We start from the raw sequence: 8,351 nt of genomic DNA on the forward strand, positions 1-8,351 counted from the left end.
TCTCTTAAATATGTCTTTTGAGAGGGACCTTTGGATTTAGTTATTTACCATGAGACATGGTTGAGACTGCTTTGAACATTTATTGTCCTTTAACTAAAGGGATGGTAAAAGGTTTCATTTAGGCCTGTTTCTTGAGTCTGGACTGTATCTAGGGCTAAAAATAGCAGCTCTATGATTTAGGCTTAAGGCCTGGTCTCCTGCATGTGAAGAGAACTGGGAAGGCACCTGAAGTCTCTGTTTAGGCCTGAAAATAGCAGTTCTAGTACTAGGCTTAAGGCCTGGTCTCCTGCATATGAAGAGACCTGGGAAGGCACCTGAAGTCTCCCAACACAGAAGTTGGCAATATGTCCATGAGACCTCATTCTGCTCAGTTCTGGGTGAGAGCTGTGGAGGTTGCAAAGTCAAGGAGCCATTTGTCCTCCGCCAGGCCCACGAACTAGAAGGCTGGAAGTGTCTGTAGCTCTTGTGCTGGTTGAACCTCCATGGCTGGGCACAGAGGACAAGCCTGCTTGGGAGCATTTTGACTGCCAGAGGCCAGTTTGCCAGTAGCCAACTTTGGCACATCAGCAGTGGGACCAGCATCCACTTGGCTGCATTTCAAAATGTCATCTGGCAGAACAGACTCTTGCCCTTTTTTGCGGGAATGCCAGCAGTCTCAGAATGCAGCAGCTAAGGTCTAGAGCCAGGCAGGATGGCTCACTATTTTTACCAACTCCTATATGGTGACTCAAGGACCATCCTCAGCTATTTATTAAAAATTGCAGTTAGACCATGTTTGCGTCTGTAGGACTATAAATATGTATCTATGAGATGACTATTAACTTGCATTTGTCAACCATTAAACATTGGGACTTTAGGTTTTGTCCTTGCTAAGTTAGACTCTTAAAAGTCATGAATATAATTTATTAAAGTGAGAGCACAAGAGTTTTTGTATGATTTAGTATATAAAAGTTTATAGCTTATAATAGTGTAAGGCTATACTACAGATTAGTAACATTTTTAAAAGGACAAGACCAAACTTATATTAATCTTTTGATAGCAGAGATATAGCAAATTGATCCAGTTTTAACATAAATAAATATCTCTAAAATTAATAGATCCTAATTTAGAATATTGGTAAACGACTTGTACGTAATAATGATCCTCTGAGCAGAACAGTATAAAGCAATTTTAAAATTATATTTGACATAACCCTGCTGCGGCAGAGTGGAGGGTTAGAGAGGCGCACAGCGGCTTCACAGTGCTGGAACTTCAGTGCTGCCGGCTGCTCCTAGCAAATAAACTTCAGCTCGGGATCTGTGACTGTGGTCATTCTACACGTCCTGAGATTCTCCTGGGTCCAGCGCAATAAGGTCTAGCAGCAAGTTCTATCACCAGCGTTCCCCCCCAACCCCTGGCAGAGAACAGGATCGGACTGAGAAGCCCCAACCCCTTCTAGCACACCCCTGAGAAAACCTCCATAAGCTTGCCCTAGCAGAGGAGAAGGTCAGAGGAGAAGGACAGAGAGGTAGCCTGCCAATGACACAACACCCTCTCTCCAGCTGACCCAGCGGCCCCTAGCAGAGAAACCCAAGCTCTGGATCTGAGGACACTCAACCCTACCTGGTACTCTCTCAGGATCAGCAAACATAGGTTCTACCGCCAGGCTGCTTCTGGCAGAGAGATCTGGGCCCGGGATCTGGGATTGAGAACACTCAACCTAACTCTTTCCCGCGCATACCGGGACCAGTCAACATAACCCCTCCAGGCAGAGGGAAAGGTCAAAGAGGCAGCACACAGGAAAGGTGGACACCGAGTCCTGCTGAAACAGTGTCACAGAGCTGACTGTTAGCCTACCTGTGTACTTTCCGCAACAAAATCAAATCAGAGAGTAGTGAGCAAGGGGAAATCCTGTGCATTCCAACTGGTCCTGCAAGAGAGTGAGTGAGCCTTCTAGGGAGAGTTTGCCCCAGACCCAGGGCCTCTCCACATAAGCAACCACATGAGATCCCTGCCACCCACACCCCTAGTGTGGGCATCACAGGGATTCTTGGGATAGCAACCCCAACGCTGAAGCCTCTGCCTTGTGGATCCACCAGAGTAATCCAGGCAAACAATCCCTGGATCTCAGACAGAACTGCATAATAGTGGCCTGCAGGCCACTGCAATAGTCAGAGAATCTGTGCATGCACACTGCGCCCACTAAAAGCACACGTGAATAGCACCAGTGTCACATTCGTTACTTAGGCAAAACTGAAACCACAGTGCACACTCCCAAACCAGTGAACCTCTCTCATCTTCCTGAAAAAACAGTCCAGAAAACAGAGAGGAACATAGCCCGAACTACAATCTCGAGAAACAAACAGTGAGGATTATAAATAACCAGATGGCTAGAGGCAGACGTAAGAACACTCCCAACAAAAATCAGGACATAATGACCTCACCAGCAACCCCACAAAACAATGGACACTTCAATTCACTAGATATAAAAGAAAACGACCTCAAAACTATGTTTCTCCAGCTATTAGAGGCCCATAAAGATGAAATGAACAAAGCCCTCAGAGAAATAGCCAAAGAAATCGAGACTAACCAAGAGGAAACAAATCGTGCTCTCAGAGAAATGATCACAAAAATTGAGGCAAAAAAAGAAGAAATGCACAAAGCTCTCAAAGAAATGTCCACACAATTCAAGGCAAATAAAGAAGAAATAAACAAAGCTCTCATAGAAATGCAGGCAATTATACCCAAAGTAGAGGCACAATTAGTGATACATAGAGAGGAAACAGACAAAAAAATACAAGCTCTCATTGAAAAGCAAGACTCCACATTCAAACAGATGAAGGAAATGGTGCAAGACATGAAAACAGAATTAGAATCAATAAAGAAAACACAAATAGAGAAAAACCAGGAGCTGGAGAACATAGAGAAAAGATCAGGAACTACAAAGGTAAGCATCACCAACAGAATACAAGAGATGGAAGAAAGAATCTCAGGAGCTGAAGATACACTTGCGGAAATTGACACACCTCTCAAAGAAAAAATAAAATCAGAAACGTTCCAAACACAAAACATCCAAGAAATCAAGGACACCATGAAAAGACAAAACCTAAGAAGAATAGGAGTAGAAGAAAAAGAAGACATCAGGCTCAAAGGTCCGGAAAATATTTTCAAGAAAATTATAGAAGAAAACTTTCCCAACTTAAAGAAGGAGATGGCCATAAATATACAAGAGGCCTAGAGAACACCAAGTAGACTAGACCAGAAAAGAAATTCTTCACGTCACATCATGGTCAAAACACTGAACCTACAGAACAAAGAAAAAATTCTAAAAGCAGCAAGGGAAAAAGGCCAAGTAACATATGAAGGTAGACCTATCAGAATCACACCAGGTTTCTCAACAGAAACTATGAAAGTTAGAAGGGCCTGGACAGAAATCATACAGTACTTAAGGGAGCACAGATTCCAACCCAGACTACTATACCCAGCAAAACTTTCAATCAGCATAGACGGAGAATTCAAAATATTCCAAGACAAAACCAAATTTAAACAATATCTACATAGTAACCCAGCTCTACAGAAGTTACTAGAAGGGAAACTCCAAACCAAAGAAAACAACTACATCTAAGGAAACAGAGGAAATAGATAACTATGCAACAAAAAAAACCAAAAGAATACAAACAATGAAACTCAGGGACACCACCAACCCCACATCTAAAGAAAGTAACAATTGTTGGTCACCAGTTTCTATCAACATCAACGGACTCAACTCCCCAATCAAAAGACACAGACTAACAGAATGGTTGTGGAAACAGGATCCAACATTCTGTGGCATCCAAGAAAGACACCTATGCAACAAAGATAAACACTACCTCAGAGTAAAGGGCTGGAAAAATGTTTTTCAAGCAACTGGTTCCAGAAAACAAGCTGGAGTAGCCATCCTAATATCTAATAAAACAGACTTTCAATCCAAGTTAATCAAAAAAGATAAGGAGGGCCAATATATTCTCATTAAAGGAAAAATCCACCAAGAGGACATCATAATTTTGAATATCTATGCCCCAAATACAAGAGCACCTGCATTCGTAAATGAAACAATATTAAAGCTTAAATCACACATTGATCCTAATACCCTAATAGTGGGAGACTTCAACACTCCACTCTCACCAAGGGACAGATCAACTAGACAGAAAACAAATAGGGAAATGAAAACTCTTACAGAGACCCTAAATCAAATGGACCTAATAGAAGTCTACAGATCTTTTCATCCAAAATCAAAAGAGTATACTTTCTTTTCAGCACCTCATGGAACCTTCTCCAAAATAGACCATATAGTTGGTCACAAAGCAAGCCTCAACAGATACAAAAAGATTGAAATAATCCCTGTATTCTGTCTGACCACCATGGACTAAAGCTGGACCTCAACAACAGAAATAACAAACAGCCTACACACACATGGAAACTGAACAACTTGTTACTCAATGACAGCTGGCTTAAGGAAGAAATAGAGAAAGAAATTAAAGACCTCCTAGAATTCAATGAAAATAAAGGCACAACACACCCAAATTTATGGGACACATTGAAAGCAGTACTCAGGGGAAATTTTATAGCACTAAGTGCCTGCAAGAAGAAATTCGTAACATCACATACAAACACCTTAATGGCCCAACTGAAAACCCTAGAAAAAAAAGAAGCAGATAAACCTAAGAGGAGCAGACGGCTGGAAATAATCAAATTCAGGGCTGAAATCAATCAACTTGAATCAAATAAAACTATTCAAAGAATCAATAAAACAAAAAGCTGGTTCTTTGAGAAAATCAACATGATAGACAAAACCTTAGCCAAACACTAAAAAGCAGAGAGAATCTATCCAAATCAACAAAATCAGAGATGAAAAGGGTGACATAACTACAGACACTGAGGAAATTCAAACAATCATTAGGTCATACTACAAAAGCCTATATGCCACAAAATTTGAAAACCTAAATGAAATGGACAATTTTCTTGATTCCATCTTTCAACATTAAGTCAAAATCAGGTAGAAAGACTGAATAGCCCTATATCCCCTAAGGAAATTGAAGCAGTTATTCACAGTCTTCCCTCCAAAAAATGCCCTGGGCCAGATGGTTTCAGCACAGACTTCTACCAGACCTTCAAAGAAGTGTTAACACCAATTCTCCTCAAACTATTCCACAAAATAGAAACAGAAGGTACATTACCAAACTCATTCCATGAAGCGACAGTCACTTTGGTACCTAAACCACACAAAGACCCAACAAAAAAAGAGAACTTCAGACCTATCTCTCTTATGAACATTGACGCAAAAATACTCAATAAAATACTTGCAAACCGAATCCAAGAACACATCAAAGATATCATCCAAGGCTTCATCCCAGGCATGCAAGGGTGGTTCAACATACAGAAATCCATCAATTTAATCCACCACATAAACAAACTGAAGAAGAAAAACCACATGATCATCTCCTTAGATGCTGAAAAAGCATTGACAAAGTCCAACACCCATTCATGTTTAAAGTCTTGGAGAGATCAGGGATACAAGGCACATAAATAAACATAGTAAAGGCAATATAGAGCAAGCCTATAGCCAACATCAAACTCAATGGAGAGAAACTTATATCAATCCCACTGAAATCAGGGACAAGACATGGCTGCCCACTCTCTCCATACCTCTTCAACATAGTACTTGAAGTCCTAGCCAGAGCAATAAAGCAACTAAAGGAGATCAAGGGGATACAAATCAGAAAGGAAGAGGTCAAAGTGTCACTATTTGCAGATGATATGATAGTATACATGAGCGACCCCAAAAATTCAACCAGAGAACTCCTCCAGCTGATAAACACCTTCAGCAAAGTGGCAGGATACAAAACTCAAAAAAATCAGAAGCCCTCCTGTATATCAAAGACAAAAGGGCTGAGAAAGAAATTAGGGAAACAACCCCCTTCACAATAGCCACTAATAACATAAAGTACCTTGGGGTGACACTAACCAAGCAAGTGAATGACCTGTTTGAGAAAAACTTCAAGTCTCTGAAGAAAGAAATCGAAGAAGATATCAGAAGATAGAAAGATCTCCCGTGCTCATGGATTGGTAGGATCAACATTGTGAAAATGGCCATCCTGCCAAAAGCAATCTACAGATTCAATGCAATTCCCATCAAAATACCAACTCAATTCTTTACAGACCTTGAAAAAAAGATTCTCAGCTTCATACAGAGAAACAAAAAACCCAGAATCTCCAAAACAATCCTGTACAACAACAGATCATCTGGAGGTATCTCCATCCCCGATCTCAAGTTGTACTACAGAGCAATAGTAATAAAATCTGCATGGTATTGTCATAAAAACAGAAAAGAGGATCAATGGAACCGCATAGAAGACCCAGAAATAAACCCACACACCTATGAATACCCGATTTTTGACAAAGAAACCAAAACCATTCAATGGAAAAAGATAGCATCTTCAACAAATGGTGCTGGTCCAACTAGATGTCTACATGCAGAAAAATGAAAATAGATCCATATTTATCACCCTGCACAAAACTAAAGTCCAAGTGGATCAAAGACCTCAGCATGACACCAGATACTCTAAATCTGTTAGAAGAAAAAGTGGGGAACAGCCTAGAACCCATTGGCACAGGAGACAACTTCCTGAACAGAACACCAACAGCACAGGCTCTAAGAGCAACAATCAATAAATGGGACCTCATGAAACTGAAAAGCTTCTGTAAAGCAAAGGACACCGTCATCAAAACAAAACGACTGCCTACAGATTAGGAAAGAATCTTCACTGACCCTTTATCTGACAGAGGACTAATATCCAGTATATACAAAGAACTAAAGAAGCTGAAAAGCAGCAAACCAAGTAACCCAATTAAAAAATGAGGAACAGAGCTAAACAGAGAATTCTCTGTAGAGGAATATCAAATGGCAGAGAAACACTTAAAGAAATGCTCATCCTCATTAGCCATCAGGGAAATGCAAATCAAAACAACCCTGAGATATCACCTTATACCCATCAGAATGGCCAAGATGAAAAACTCAAGTGACAACACATGCTGGAGAGGTTGTGAAGAAAGGGGAACCCTCCTCCATTGCTGGTGGGAATGTAAACTGGTACAACCACTCTAGAAATATATGTGGCGCTTTCTAAGACAATTAGGAATAGTGCTTCCTCAAGACCCAGCTATACCACTGCTAGGTATATACCCAAAGTTTGCTCAAGTACACAAAACGGATACTTGCTCCACCATGTTTATAGCAGCTTTATTTGTAATAGCCAGAACCTGGAAACAACCCAGATGTCCATCAACGGAGGAATGGGTACAGAAATTCTGGTATTTTTACACAATGGAATACTACTCAGCAATCAAAAAGGAGGAAATCATGAAATTTGCTGGCAAATGGTGAGATCTAGAAAAAATCATTCTGAGTGAAATATCCCAGAAGGAAAAAGAAAAACACGGTATATACTCACTTATGTAGACCTATAAGATATGATAAACATAATGAAATCTATACACCTAAAAAAGATAATCTAGAGAGTGGACATGGGGTAAGATGATCAATCCTCGTTTAGAAAGACAGATGGGATGTGCATTGAACGTATGATAGGAGTCTGCTGAGTGCATCTGAAAGACTCTAACTAGCAGTGTTTTCAAAGCAAAGACTCATGAACAAACCTTTGGCAGAGTACAGGGAATCATAAGAAAGAAGGGGAGTTAGTCTGATGGGGAAAGGATAGGAGCTCCACAAGGACCAAATATATCTGGGCACAGGGTGTTTTCTGAGAATGAAATTCAACCAAGGACCGTGTATGGATATAAACTAGAACCTCCACTCAGATGTAGCCTGTGGTAGCTCAGTAACCAATTGGCTTCCCAAAATGAGGGGAACAAGGACTATTTCTAACAGGAACTCAATGACTGGCTCTTTGGCCTCCCCACCCCCCAAGGGAGTAGCAGTCCTGTTAGGCCACAGAGGAGGGCTTTGCAGCCAGTCCTGAAGATACCCGATAAAACAGGAATAGATGAATGGGGAGGATGTCCCCCACTATCAGTGGACTTGGAAAGGGTCACAGTGGAGATGAGGGAGGGAGGGAGGGACTGGGAGGGAATGAGGGATCAGGACACAGCTGAGATACAGAGTTAATAAAATGTAACTGATAAGAAAAAAATACAATTAAAAAATATATATTTGAGCAACACATAGGAGACAGTAACAGTCTTATATTTTAAACCAACTTAATTTGAATAGATATTTATAACTTTAAAATTTTATTATTATATAAAATTTATTTTGAAGCTGGTTTGAATTATAAGACAGTAAAATGTAACTTTGAATTTTTATAAAAATCCTT

At 40.4% G+C, this 8,351-nt stretch overlaps 1 protein-coding gene across 1 annotated transcript in view; it reads left to right on the forward strand.

Annotated features, from left to right (window-relative positions):
* Positions 1-8,351, forward strand: part of LOC110553187 (signal-regulatory protein beta-1-like) — a 39,903-nt gene that overhangs the window by 18,572 nt on the left and 12,980 nt on the right. The window lies entirely within an intron of this gene.

Source organism: Meriones unguiculatus, chromosome 6 (assembly GCF_030254825.1).
Source record: "Meriones unguiculatus strain TT.TT164.6M chromosome 6, Bangor_MerUng_6.1, whole genome shotgun sequence".
Taxonomy (NCBI): Eukaryota; Metazoa; Chordata; class Mammalia; order Rodentia; family Muridae; genus Meriones; species Meriones unguiculatus.